The sequence below is a fragment of the Rhineura floridana genome, chromosome 4, assembly GCF_030035675.1.
Source record: "Rhineura floridana isolate rRhiFlo1 chromosome 4, rRhiFlo1.hap2, whole genome shotgun sequence".
NCBI lineage: Eukaryota > Metazoa > Chordata > Lepidosauria > Squamata > Rhineuridae > Rhineura > Rhineura floridana.
In genome coordinates, this window is record NC_084483.1 from 204,004,781 (window position 1) to 204,019,619 (window position 14,839).

General features: G+C 44.2%; 1 long non-coding RNA gene across 1 annotated transcript; it reads right to left on the reverse strand.

Moving 5' to 3' along the window:
- Positions 1-650: 650 nt before the first annotated feature.
- LOC133384555 (uncharacterized) lies at positions 651-1,757 on the reverse strand. The gene is made up of 3 exons (XR_009762626.1): positions 1,678-1,757; positions 1,318-1,358; positions 651-697 (listed from the first exon to the last, which is right to left on the reverse strand). It is a non-coding gene; the product is annotated as an uncharacterized LOC133384555 (long non-coding RNA).
- Between the last annotated feature and the right edge of the window lie 13,082 nt (positions 1,758-14,839).

Sequence of the window (14,839 nt, forward strand, 5' to 3'; positions counted from 1 at the left end):
ATCCCGGGCAGTGACAACTTTTCACCGCAAAGCAGAGCCTGCAAGCACGGACATGGCACGTTCACCCTCAGTTGCCATCTCCTCTATTGCAGGTCGCACCTCACCGGGGCGGCGGGGGGGGGGAAACTGTTGCTGGCTACTGTAGTCTTCTCTGGTTTCAACCCCCACCCATTGCAGACAACTGGGACCCTCCCCTGAACCCTCCCCCTGCCCACTTTGCCAGGAGTTCTCAGCAGGGCTCAGGACAAATAGCCAGTCCTTCCCTCATTTAAAAGTGAAGGCATTCAAGAGGCAGCTGGAGAGCTACCTGTCGGGGATGCTTTAGGTTAGGTTCCTGCACTGAGCAAGGGGTTGGACTGGATGGCCTTACCAGCCCCTTCCAACTCTTCTATTCTATGATTCTGTATTCTAAGAAATGAGAAATATAGACTCAGAAGAACTGTTTATACATTTAATTACATAAAGACATTATACATACACACACCAGTATACATACACACACAAAATTACATACCAGTATACATACACACACAAAACCCTCAAAACAAAGAAAACCACACAAGCATAAACCACGCGCAGTGGTCCCTCCATCATCGCTGTCCACAAAATGCCTGGATCCGGGTTCGAGAAGAGGAACTCCTCTCTTAGAACTCCTCTCTCACACTGTCTCATTCCAAGTCCTCTACCTGGAGTTCCTCTGCATGGAAGAGAAAGGAAGACAAGTGAAGTCTCCATTACAGCTGCTTCATTTGACCTTTTCAAAGGTTTATTAACTATTTAGCAAATTTAGCAAAGAAAGAAAAAGAAAAACCAAGAAAGAAAAACGTGAAGGAGAGCAAAACAAACCAAAAAACTGCATCACCTCACAATAAGGACAGAATAACCATAATTACATTCATCTTAAATTAAACATTTGTGAGTCAATATACGTACTTAAGCTTATATCGAAGTCTGTGACTTAGCCAGGCCTGGCCCCGGCACCCGGCACACTTAGGTAGCTGATGGGGGGGCATGCCCTGGTACAGCCCAATGGGGCTGCTGCCCATCACCCCTCATCACTACCATTGTCAGACCGTTGGGCCCCTCCTGCTGTGGCCACCGGCCTCTCCCACTTAGGCCCGGCTACTCCCTCCCTCCTCCCCCTACCCCAATTTTCTGCCCTCTCCAGGGCAGGGATTTCAAGACCTGGCCTGAGGCAGGTGTGCTAAAGCCGAGAGGTGAACCCTTCTCAGGCCTCAGATAGGCTACAAATCGTGGATTTCATGTGGACAGTGAGACCTGTGGGCTCATCCTGTGGCTCCAGGATGGAGATCTTACCTTCTCTCTTTGGGGGGCAGAGCAGCTTCGATGGAATCCAGCTGTAGAGGAAAGAAAATGCTGCATCAGAACTAAGCGAGATCCAGCTGCCCAGCCCCTCTCCCTTGCCTCAGAGGACCTCTGTGGGCTCTGCTGCCTAGTAGGCAGAGGCCGAAGGACAACCCCAAGAAAGAGGGCAGGAAATGGCGCCTTGATCATCCTGGCCCCACAGAGACATCAGGAGATTCATTTCTGTTCCTGACAGAAGACATTAGTGTTCTTCTTCTGATGAGAATGTATCTTAAGCTCCTCTGAAAGCCCCTCAGGGCCATAAAGCGGCATCTAATATTCAAAATAAACGAATAAAGGTGAGATACTTACGGTCAGTTTGGGCAGCTTGATGGCGTACGCCAGCATCCGTTCAATGCTGCTGGCAGCCAGATCCCGTTCCTTCTCTTCCTCCGAAATAACATGAAAACTCAGCTCCTGTGGAGGGAAAGAGTATCTCAGCATCAAGGGCTACAGACACAGACTGGCAGCCCCTGCCACGGAGTCTACCTGCCAGAGCCTGCCTAAATGAGACATTCCCTCATGGCTGGCCACATACTTACTTCCAACATCACAGACAAGTTACTGACCTTCCCTGGCCCCCAAAAACACCCCCCTCCCCACAATGGCAGAAAACCCCAATTACTGTTCCATAACAAACACACACACCCCCGCCGCCGCAATATACCTGAGTTTTGGGATCTGTCAAGGATGTCCTGAGAAGAGAGCAGAAGAGACAAAGTCATTCCTCCAGGGACTTCAGGGCGGCTGCTCCAGCCCCAAATGCAGGGTTTGACTTCCTTGGCCATTGGTCTTTCCAGATACCAGACCTGCAAAGGCCTCCTCCCTTCCAGACCCACAGAACGTCCTCCAAATCCCATCCCCAGGGCTCCCTCACCCCCCCAACAGGGTTTCTCCTCCTGCAACTCACTCACCCCAATCGCATGGGCTGCAGCACCCTTGGGAAAGGGGAGGGTGTCCTGGCCCCTCGCCCAGGCTTCCTCGCAGCTCCATAGGAAGGAGAAGAGGAAGAATTCATCCCTCGCGAGTTGCTGAAAAGGGAAACAGTACAGATTTTCATCAGGGGGAGACATTTTGTTTTCCAAATATTAGAGCTATGAAAATAATGGGGGGAAAGGGGTGCTCCCAAGAGTGTCCACAGAAATGTTTCAGGCGGAGTAAGGTCTATGAACTCCACGCATCACTACATTCAGACTTCTGGGGGGACACCCCCTTGCCCCCACCCTGCAGACACCCTTGTGTGCTCCCAGAGCCCAAAGGGCAAACGTCTAGAATGGGCATTTTCCTGGTTTGGAGTTGGTGTGGAAGGGAATCTCCTATGCTGAGATCAGTCTCAGGCCCTGAACCTGGCAACCCTAGTTCTCACAATTCTGTGGTGGGATTCATGTGCTTTAAATGTATTGTGTGGATTTGCCCTAGTATGCTGTCCATTCATTAGTCAAATGAAAAGAACAATTTTAAAAGATATTCAATCTCCCAAAGAGACTATTGCCTGGAATCCTGGAAAGCCAATGCCAGTCCATGTCAGCAGTACTGAGTTAGGTGGGACCAAATCGCCTGACTCAGTATTAAAGTGGAAAGAGACCCAAGGACCACAGTGACTCTATTTATTTATATATTTTATTTGCAACATTTATATACTGCTTTATTGTAAAAAAAAACTCAAAGCAGATTATAGAAGGAATTAAAACAATAAAATTATTGGCAAAAACAGTTAAAGACAGGTATCACTAGAAGCTAAAATGATGAAACTGACGCTATCATACTTTGGACACATAATGAGAAGACGTGATTCATTAGAAAGGACAATAATGCTGGGAAAAACAGAAGGGAGTAGAAAAAGAGGAAGGCCAAACAAGAGATGGATTGATTCCATCAAGGAAGCCCCAGACCTGAACTTACAAGATCTGAACAGGGTGGTTTATAACAGATGCTATTGGAGGTTGCTGATTAATAGGGTCTCCATAAGTCGTAACTGACTTGAAGTCACATAACAAAAACAACAATTTAATTATTATTATTATTTATTGAATTTATTAGTCGCCCATCTGGCTGGCTGTCCAGCCACTCTGGGTGCCGTACAAAATAGGCATACAATACATAGACATTAAAAATCTAAAAACAATGAGGATAAAACCTAGCCCACCCCAAAAGCCTGCCTGAACAGCCAGGTCATCAAGGCCCGGCGGAAACTCATCATAGAAGGGGCATGGCGGAGATCATTTGGGAGGGAGTTCCACAGGGTGGGGGCCACAACTGAAAAAGCCCTCTCTCTAGTCCTCACCAGTTTGGCTGTTTTGACTGATGGGATGGAGAGAAGATCTTTTGAGGCTGATCTTGTTGGGCAGCATAGCTAAAGATGTTGGAGGTGCTCCTTTAGATAGAATGGGCCGAAACCATATAGGGATTCAAAGGTCAAAACCAACACCTTGAATTGGGCCTGGTAAGCAACTGGTAACCAGTGCAACTCTTTTAGCACTGGAGTGATATGATCTCGCCGGCGGCTGCCTTTAATCAGGTGCGCCGCCGCGTTCTGTACCAGTTGCAGCTTCTGGACTGTTTTCAAGGGTAGCCCCACGTAGAGCGCATTACAGTAGTCTAACCGAGAGGAGACCAGGGCATGTACCACTGATGGGAGCAGATGATTGGGAAGGTAGGGGCAAATTTAAAAACATTCAAAGTAATAAAACCAACAATGAGAAAAACAGAAAAAATATAATAGTTTCTACTTGCCTGGGTAGGCTTGTCTAAACAAAAATGTTGTTAGTAGGTGCCAAAATGAGTACAATGAAGGTGTGTGCCTAAGGTAAATAGGCAGGGAGTTCCAAAGCGTAGGTACTGCCAGCATATAGGATCAATTTTTTACAAGAGCAGAACAAGTACTATGTGGCACCCATAACATGGAAAGCACACCTTGAACTTGGCCTGGTAGCAAATCAGAGCAGAGATATTATGTGCTAAGAGGGTCTGACTCATGTCAGCAATCCGCTGCAGCATTCTACACTAACTACAGCCCTGGTGTCAGGGTGTGCTGCATGGAGATTTCTTTGACCTTGGCTGACTGGCTGCTAGGATTTTTTTAGTTTTGGTTAGGAAACCTGACTGGATGTGGGATGCTGAGTCTTCTGCTTCACTCATAGGAATCTTGTTGTGGTTGATACGGTATTGCGTTTAGGAAATCATCACTATCTTTTGTTTTTCTTTTTCTATTTGCATTTAATTTACCTCTGACCTTACTCCCTTATATCCATAGAAGCAACAACAGTGGTTCCATGTGGTCAGCTCAACCCCCTTAAACCCACTGATGATGCACCTTGTTATTTGCATGATGGTTTGTTACTGAGGCACTGTATTACAGTGGTTCCATTCCTTTCTCTCCGACAGGTACCAACAGGTAGCGTTGGGGGAGGAGGTATCAGACCCTTGGCCTCTCAATTGTGGTGTGCCACAGGGCTCTATCCTCTCTCCCATGCTATTTAACATCTATATGAAGCCGCTGGGAGCAATCATCAGGAGATTTGGGCTGCAGTGTCATCAATATGCGGATGACACTCAGCTCTATCTCTCGTTTAAATCTTCACCAGAGTTGGCTGTGGAGACTTTGTCCAACTGCCTGGAATCCGTGAGTGGATGGATGGGAAGGAACAAGCTGAAGTTGAACCCTGATAAAACCGAGGTACTACTTGTGGGGGACAAGAGAAGGTTAGGTGACATTGACCTGAAGGTCAATGGGATGAGTTTACCCCTAAAGGACCAGGTCCGCAGCCTTGGGGTTGTGCTTGATTCCAGGCTGTCCATGGAGGCTCAGATTTCGGCAGTGAGCCGGGCAGCCTGGTACCAACTACACCTCATACGAAGGCTGCAACCCTACCTTCCTGTTCATCAGCTCCCACTGGTGGTACACGCCCTGATCACCTCTCATTTGGACTACTGTAATGCGCTCTACGTGGGGTTACCCTTGAAAACGGTCCGGAAATTACAACTGATACAAAATGCGGCGGCTCGACTACTTATGAATAGTCGCCGCTGAGATCACATCACACCGGTGTTGTTCGACCTACACTGGCTTCCAGTTGTTTTCCGAGCCCAATTCAAGGTGTTGGTATTGACCTTTAAATCCCTATATGGTTTCGGCCCAGTTTATCTCACGGAGCGCCTTCAACGCCACCAATTATGCCGCCCAACAAGATCGGCCACACAGGGCCTTCTCTCAATCCCGCCAACAAAAACAGCCAGATTGGTGGGTACAAGAGAGAGGGCATTCTCAGTGGCAGCCCCCACTCTTTGAAACTCCCTCCCACAAGATCTCCGGCATGCCTCTTCCCTAAATGTATTTCGGAAAGCCTTAAAGACCTGGCTTTTTCAGCAGGCCTTCAGGGTATCCGGGGAGGGTTAATCGATATAATTGTAATGCCTCCTACCCAGTTTTAATATTGTTCTTGTAGATCTATTGTTTTTATTGTATTACTGTATTTTATTAATTGTATTTTAATAATTTTGTAAGTCGCCTAGAGTGGCCATTGGCCAGATAGGCGACGAAGAAATTAAATTTATTATTATTATTATTATTATTGCCCAAAAGTGGTAAAAGAGAATTCACATACTGGAAAATATGGCTTGATTGCTGTTGTTCCCAATCGACTGCCTGTGAAGGTAGACCAAACCATATTTGTTTTCTCTCTGTCAATTATTATTCCCTGGAATTGGGTTGGCTGGCTGTCAAAGTGAGTTTATAGCAGCCCACAGAGTAGGCAGGAAAGAGTAGACAATCTTCTTAACTTTTTCTCATTTCTCAAACCTCTCTCTGCAGTGAAGGATCAAGTCTATAAAGACGTTTGGAGCAGCCACATTAAAAGGCAGGCAGGGCATTCCAGCAGGGGGTTGCCAACCATGCTTTGATATAGGTATTGTTGCAGAAGATTCCTAGTCAAGCCTTACCAACAGCACAATCCTAACAATATATGCTGAGAAGTAAGCCCTGTTATGGAGCTTAGTCTGTTTATAAGTGCGTTTAGAATTGCAGCCTTCAGGGGCATTCATCTTTACTCCTGAGTGCTCCCATCTAACATCTCCACAACACTAGGCTTTCTTCCTACAACAGTCTTCTGGCCTGAGGGCACTTAACCCCTTCTTGCCAGAAGCAAGTAGGCTAGATTAAATGTTCCTTATCCAGGATCTCTAAGCAGGTAAGAAGGAATGAACCCGTCACTTCAGCTCGTCCTGGAGATACCGTCATTTCTATCTTAATTTTCAATTAGAGAATTTTTTTTTGTTTGAGAGGTATGCTCCAAGCAACTGTGGTTGATGCTTAATGTGTCATGCTTAATGACATCACTATAGCCTGCCCCATGACATCACTAGGGCACTGGCCCCTATGACATTACCAGACCCACCCCCTATGACATCACTCAGACCTGCCCCTGAAATCTCAGGGTTTGGGATGCTTCTGACCTGGCAGCCCTAGCCAGTGTGTTGTAGTAGTTGGAGTTTAAGCAGGCCAGAAGGCCTGCGTTAGAATCCCTACTTAGCCATGAGGTAGACAGGATGACCCTGTGATGGTCACTGTCACTCAGACCTGCCCAGCAAAGCCTCCCAAGTAAAGAACTTGAAGCAAAAGTTATGAATGAAATGGGTTCAGGTAAAATGTTTATTTATCTGACTCCATTTATGCATCGCTTCCCATACATTTCCTCAAGAGTGATTTTGCAACAATAAAAGCAATGAGAAACAATTCCATATGTCAGAACAACAACAAAATAATTCCCTATATACAAACAATGCCGTATATAGCCAAGCAATTAAATGCTATTCCGTGTAGAAAAACAACCAAAACCATTAAAATGAAATTAAAAACAATCCCATACATTAAAAGCAATCAAAAACAATTTCATATGTTAAAACCATTCCATATCCAGTACAGATATAGACTGTGATAAATTTCCAACCCAGTCTAATGGGATTCTTGCTGCTGTAAAGCACATTCCCCTCCCCACAAAGAATTTGGGGAACTGTAATTTGTTAAGGGTGGTGGGAATTGTAGGTGTGTGAGGAGTAAACTATAATTCCCAGGACTTGGGGGTGGGCTTATATGTATGGTGTATACGCAGCCTGTGACACACTGCGATTAAGATCCAATCCAAATCCAGTACAGGCCCCATCTACACTACACATTTACAACTGTACCATGAAAAGTTAAACAGTCATGTCTTCCCTAAAAGTATCCTGGGAGTTGTTGTTTACGCTGGGAGTTATTAGGAGACTATTGTTGTTGTTGCTCCTGTTGTTAACATCACCATCACCATCATTTATTATTGTTTATTTACTATTTTATTTATTTATTTATTAGATTTATACCCCAGTAGGAGACGGTCCCAGGGTGGGTTACAACCATTTTAAAATACAACATTAAAAACAATTTAAAAACAACCTAAAATCCCAAAATAGGATGGATCCTAAAAATACATGACTCAGGTGTCAAAGGCCGGGGTAAAGCGGTGCTTCTTCAGCATTCGCTATTCTCCTCACAGAGCTACAATTATAGAATCATAGAATAGTAGAGTTGGAAAGGGCCTATAAGGCCATCAAGTCCAACCCCGGAATCCAAATCAAAGCATTCTCGACAGATGGCTGTCCAGCTGCCTCTTGAATGCCTCCAGTGTCGGAGAGCCCACTACCTCTCTAGTAGGGTTGCCATATTGCCCGGTTAGCCGGGTTTTACCCGGATTCTATGCATGCCACCCGGCGCCCGGCTAGCCCTTTAGGTGGCCCGGATTCTCAGCTTTAATTAAAAAAAAATTAAGTTTCTAGGTGGTCCGGTTCTCGAGATATACATAAAAACGTCAGCCGCTCCCCCCCGACTGTTAAATCTTTCTTTAAACAGTACTTATAGCACTTGGTAGCTTTAACCCCGCCCGTTCAGGATTGCAGCCAATCAGGGATTGTGTTTCAGTTTCATTGACCTGAGGCAGTGTCTAGAAAACAAAATGGTGGTTTCACCCCCTGTTTATCTGAAAATCTCATAAATTGGGTAAGTATATACATTTCAGTTTTTTTTCCTCTTGTGTGCAGGAGTCAGATCTTGGGCAGTGTTTTGAAAACTTTCCCAATGCTTGCTTTTTGTAAAAGCAATGCTAATCCCATATGCCCAGAGTAAATCCCATTGAATTCAATAGGACTTACTTTTGAGTAGACATGGTTATGAATGTGCTGAAAATCAATGGGACTTTGGAGTGAATGTAAAAAAGAATTGTGTTTGTGCCCTCCAGTCCTATTTTAAAGCAAGTAGGCAGGGCTTACTTAGGTATTACAGTTTTTATTCTGTAGGAAAGTAATACTGATTTTTTTAAAACTAATACTGATTTTTCTGCAATGACCAACTGGTTTGACAATAAACTATTATATGGGCTGTATGTATTTGTACATCTGCAGTGTCTGCGTGTGCGTGTATGGAATCTTTCCGACACCCTTGCGAGGTAGGGTTGGAAACCAAGGCAGCTCACAACAAGAAATAAAGCCATTTAAAATCCAATAACCATAAAAACAAGTATAAACAGTTGCAAAACAGCGTAAAGTGGCATGATTCGGAATTTTGGGTTGTGTGAATGAAGTTGCTTATCACTTGAAGTTGCATTTCTGTCCCTGTTTGAGTAAGCCCCACTGAATACGCTGGGACTTGCTTCTGAATAAATAAACTTAGGATTGCACTATAAATATCTTTACAGTTTGTGTAAATAATAAATATATTTGATAGTCATGCTTTTATATAAATATTTCTTCATTTATCATATTTTTGGTTGTGAGATGCTTAGTTTTCTGCCTTACTCACAGGAATCTTGTTGTGGTTGGTATGGTGTTACACTTAGGAAAGTGTTACTGCCTTTTGTGTTGTTTTTTTCCTACTTGCATTTCACTTATCTTTAACCTCACTCCGTTACAGCCATAGAAGCAACAGCAGCATATGCAACATAATTAACTCCCATTAGTGATAAGAACAAGAATTTATAATTATTATTTCAATTAAAACAAGAGGCGTATCAATACTTTGAAGAGGACCAGATATTTATTTTCTTTCTGAGCCCAGGACTGGGTCTTTCATGATGCCCGGGGGGGGGGAGCAGGAGAGTAGTCCATAAGACAGACATCCTGGCATTGGTAATCTAATTAGCAAGGTATGTGTGGGGTTGTTGCACACTTCCAGGCCCAGTTTCATTTTGAGTATGGAGGTGGAACCTGTGTAGATGTGGTTGATCAAAGGGAGAAGAAATTTTGAGTTAAGCAAAGCTCTGCTTTTATAAAACCTAAGAAACATACAGATACTTTGAATGTCTGAGTGCCTGCACCAGTGGAATACTGGAGGAACTTGTAAAGCTTGCTGCAACAGTATTTACAACTGAGCATGTGGTGTGAAAGACTCCTTTTCCTAACATTTTGGCTTCTTGTTTTTCTCCACCCACCACATCTTTGAAATATATCGTATATGGTTAACCGTACTGTTGCCCTGACTTACTTTATGTTTGTTGCTATTTTGTGTTTTTATTATGTTTTTATATTGATTGTGTATTTTTATTGTTTTTATTATATTTGTAAGCTGTGCTGAGCTCTGTTTTTAACAGCAAAAGGGCAGGATATAAATTCTCTTAATCAATAAATACTCCATAGTGTTGGAAACTAGAGTCTAGGCATTTAAGGCTAAAAATGTTGCTTTTAAAAAAAAGATTTCTCACATCTTTCCCCAGTTTTTGGTGGTAATTCCTAGGCACAAAAACAAAACAACTGGACAATCCAAGTATTAATATGCAAATATTTGCATAATATGCAAATACTTTACATAATATGCAAATTAACCTGCCCGGATTTGTGGAACTAGAATATGGCAACCCTACTCTCTAGGTCATTGGTTCCGTTGTCGTATGGCTCTAACAGTTAGGAAGTTTTTCCTGATGTCCAGTTAAAACCTGGCTTCCCAAAGTTCTCTGGGAAAGAGAAATTGATTGCTAAACCACTCTGGGAATTGTAGCTGTGTGAGTGGAATAGGGGTCTCCTAACATCCCTTTGCACCCTTGGAAAATGACCGTTCCTAGGATTCTTTGGGGGAAGCCATGTCTGTGTAGAGTGGCATGATACTGCTTCAAATGTACAGATGGGACTACATTTACAGACTGGGATAGATACCATCGACAACACTGGAAAATATGGAAGTTTCTAGCTCCAGAGTCTCCATGGCGATGCGGAGATGGGGGCTGTGAGAGGATGGCCTGGTTACACCGAGGAGGCAAATTGCTGCCTTCGTGACAATACAAATGAACTGTTCCTGAGGCTCGTCAGCCATGAACAGATAAAGCCATTGTAGAAGAAAGGCCTGTGTAGGCCTTTGCCCAGGCTTTGTAAGGGTTTGGCCAAGGGACCTGGAACGGCGCCCGTTGATCAGCCCCACACATTAATCTCATGGCTGAGGGTGCCATCCTGCCGCCTTCTGGTTGTCATACGGCAACCCCGTGTCAGCCGCTAAGAATGACTGGTTTGCCTGACAAAAACAGGCCTACTACCACACACACAGAAAAAGTATTGGGGCATTTCAACTCCCAGACGCTCCCAGAAAAATGATATCTCTGTATCTGCTTTGGCGACAAATGTAACATTTGAAAGATTTCCTTCTCACACAGTGAGGGTTATGTACATATACGCATGCGCGCATGCACCCTTCAGCGTATGTCAGCTGAGAAGGAAGGCTGATTTGTAACTGTCCTCCTCAAGGGAGATAAATCTATTAACATTCCGGCAGGCGGCGGCATCCCGGCTCTCACCCCCTCCTTTTTTTGACAGAAAGAAGTTATTTATTTTCTTGTCATTTCCACCCAAATTTATCCCATGTGGCAAAACAAAGTCATTCTGCTCCTTTTGAAAGAGGTTTAGTGCACAAGTTATCGCTTCTCTATAGAAAACAGCCCTGAAAAATAGTGGGCTAGAAATAACAAGGGCTGCTCATTTAATAACAGTGATTCTTAAAATAAATAAATAAATAATAATAATATCAAAATGAGGCATTGTGTTAAAAAAACAAGGCAGGCAGGCATCAGCCCCATTTTTTAAATTACTTTCAGCCTGCACAATATTTACCAAATGGGAAGCATGCTGTCTCAGAATAAAAGTCCCTCAAACCCCACACATCGACTCTGACAATGGACAGCCAGATGCTTCCAGATGCTCAAAAGCAAGTCACATTGGGGAATGGCTCTACTTGTTGTTGTTGTTGTTGTTTATACCCCACCCTTTTTCCAAAACTGGAACTCAGGGCGGCTTACAACTAAAAATGGGTACATATAATTTGGACATATAAAAATCTACATTTAAAATAGAATTAAACTCATTACAGCATTAAAACAATTAAACATCACCTAAAAATACCTAAAAATACACTAAAAGTTCACTGGGGAGAGGATCTCTTTTGCATGCAGAAGGTCCCAGGTTCAATCCCCAGGTAGGCCTGGGAGAGTCCCCTGCCAGAAAACCTGAACAGCTGCTGCCAGCCACCCTCTGACCCACCAAAACCTTTCCAGGCTCTACCAGTTGCAATTGCAACCATCCTCAAGGGCAGCCCCTCACAGAGTGCATTACAGTAATCTAGACACAAGGTTGCCGGGGCATAGATCACTGGAGCAAGCCTGTCCCAGGCCAGGAATAGCCATAGCTGGTGAACCAGCCATAGCGGTAAATAGGCACTCCAAGCCACTGCAGCCACTTGGGCCTCCTGTGACAAAACTAAATCCAGGAGTATCCCCCAAGCCACATTCCTGCTCCTTCAAGGAGAGTGCAATCCCACCCATAACAGGCCATCTCTCTCCTCTCTCCACTTCCCAGATCCAGGAACCACCCACTAGCAGAGCCTCTGTCTTGTCACGGTTTGTTTTTTGGCCCACATCCTGCCCGTTACTGTCTTCAGGCATTGGTCCAGGACCAGCCAGATGATGAATTCAGCAATCTTAAAACTCTTCACTGGGCTTAATTTAAGCCAGGGCTCAACAGCCTTGGCTCAGCAGCAGACATGTTCCAACTCAGCAGGATGCAGGAATTGCACTCCAGAATAGCGTGCAATGTTGCAAGAAACCTGGAAACACGCCTCTCCGATTGTGGGATGATGCTGGTGGCCTGTTTTACAGAAGACAGTCCTCTGTTTGAAGAGCTGCCTGGCCTATGCCTGGTTAAAAGGTGGCTCCCAAACTCCCTGCCACTGAAAATTGCTGATAGTCTTGGTGGCCCACTTAATGATTTTTCTGCCTATTGCAGCAGTGGTAATGCTCTGTGTTAAATGCTGTATGATTTTAAAGTGTATTTTAACAGACATGCCGTGGACTGCCAAACGGACGCTTGGGGGCCACTGGTGGTCTGCAGATTAGTTTGGGACCCCCTGGGATAAAGAATCCTAAAATGGAAGAGTAACAGAGGTTTTGATGTTGCCCAGCTAACAGTTTCCAGCTAGACAAGCAACAATAGCTCATGGGGCGGAGGGGGGGGGGTTCAGGCAAAGGCAGTGGCATCCTCCCAGCACTGGCTCTGACAAAATGGTAGTAAGGCCCTGGGGCCTCCAAGCAGCCACCACCAACCCAGACCTCCCCCAATGTCACCGTGGCCTCAGCTATCCCTGTCCTGCCAGGGACAGTGCTATGACCAGGAAGACACTGCTGCCTTTATGCACTTGTTCCCCCCACTCCCCTGAGCCACCGCTGCATGCAAGTCACCTGGTGACCGTCTTCCTTGCTATCATGAGATGTATTTTGATTTAAAGTTATAGCAATCATTGCTAAATTTGCTTCTAGGCATATCAGTTAGCATATGCAAATTTTATGCAACTCTTTAGTATTTTTTGTGTGTTGTGTGATGCATTTCCTCTTTTTTAAGCAACTGGCTTGAGACAGGTGTGCTCCCAGAACTTCCAAGTGGCTTGCCTGCTTGACGTGATAGGTAAGCCATTTCGAAACTGCACAAACTTCCAGCTTAGAGCAGTACAGCCTTGAACTATCCCACTGTCCTGAGATTTTATTTTATTTTTATCATGAAGGGTGGTATATGAACAGTTTAATAAATTAAATAAATAATATCTGACTGGGTTTTTTTTAAGACCATTTTCATTATTATTTTTAATGATTGTGTCTACTATGCTTTTTTCCTCGCAATGAACTGTTCTTTATCTCCTTGGTTTCTTTTGGAAAGGAGTCTTATCATTATTATTATTATTGATTTTTGACTACAAATTTATTAGAGGGGAAAAAGAGGGGGGAAACCCTACCAGCTCACATTAGCAGTCCATGAAACATCAATGCATCAATCTTAATTTGCACATATCGATCAATATATGCCATCCAAATGTTCGAATAGGTATCCAAGCGAAGTTGATGTTTACAGAATGTGTGATCAAACGCAGCAAAGGTGTTAAGGTCTTCAGACTATTGCATACTTTAAGGTGGATATCTATCCTTCCAGGCTCTTTGTGACCATAAGGGCACATAGAATCCTGGCCGTCAGTCCCCATACAACAGGAGTATAATTTAAAAGTACATGAGCATCCCCAAGTTTCAAGGATTTTGCCAATACAGAGTCTAGAAAGGTTGCAAAGCTGCCTTGTGGATGGATGCTAAGGGGGAACCTACATGCCACCCTCAACCACATATAATGAAACCCCACCAGCCCCTTTTCCATTGCAGTTAGTCAAGGCCAGCCCCGCCATTAGGCAGAATGAGGCAACCACCTCAGGAAACAGATTCTGAGATGAGGCAGTGGCAACCCCTGGCCATTCCTCTTGAACGCTCCAGCCGTTCCACTCTGTCCGCGGACAGAGATGCATATGCCCCACAGCCTGTCCACCACCACCCCCCGCCAGAAACTAGCATGTTGCCTCAGGTGCGTGGAGTGGTTTAACAGCCAGTCCTACTTCCCAGGGAACTCTGGGAATTGTAGCTCTGTGAGGGGAATTGGGGTCTCCTAACAACTCTTGGCACCCTGAATGAACTACAGTTCCCAGGATTCCTTGGGGGAAGCAATGGCTGTTTAAAGCAGTTCCATGGTGCTTTGCAGGGGAAATTCAATAATATTGCTGTGGAGCACTTCAGAAAGGTATTCAGTATGTTTAATACCATTAAATACTTAATTTAAACCAGAGCTTGGAAAAGTTACTTTTTTAAAACTACAACTCCCATCAGCCTCAGCCAGCATGGCCACTGGATTGGGCTGATGGGAGATGTAGTTCAAAAAAGTAACTTTTCCAAGCTCTGATTTAAACACCTTGCTTTTAGGGTTTTGTGCTGTTTTGCCTTAATTTCCAGACGTCTCACCTGCATAATAATAATAATAATAATAATAATAATAATAATAATAATAATAATAATAATAATAATAATAAATTTAATTTATATGTCGCCTATCTGGCCAATGGCCACTCTAGGCGACGTACATAAAAGAATTAAAATACAATACAGTAAAA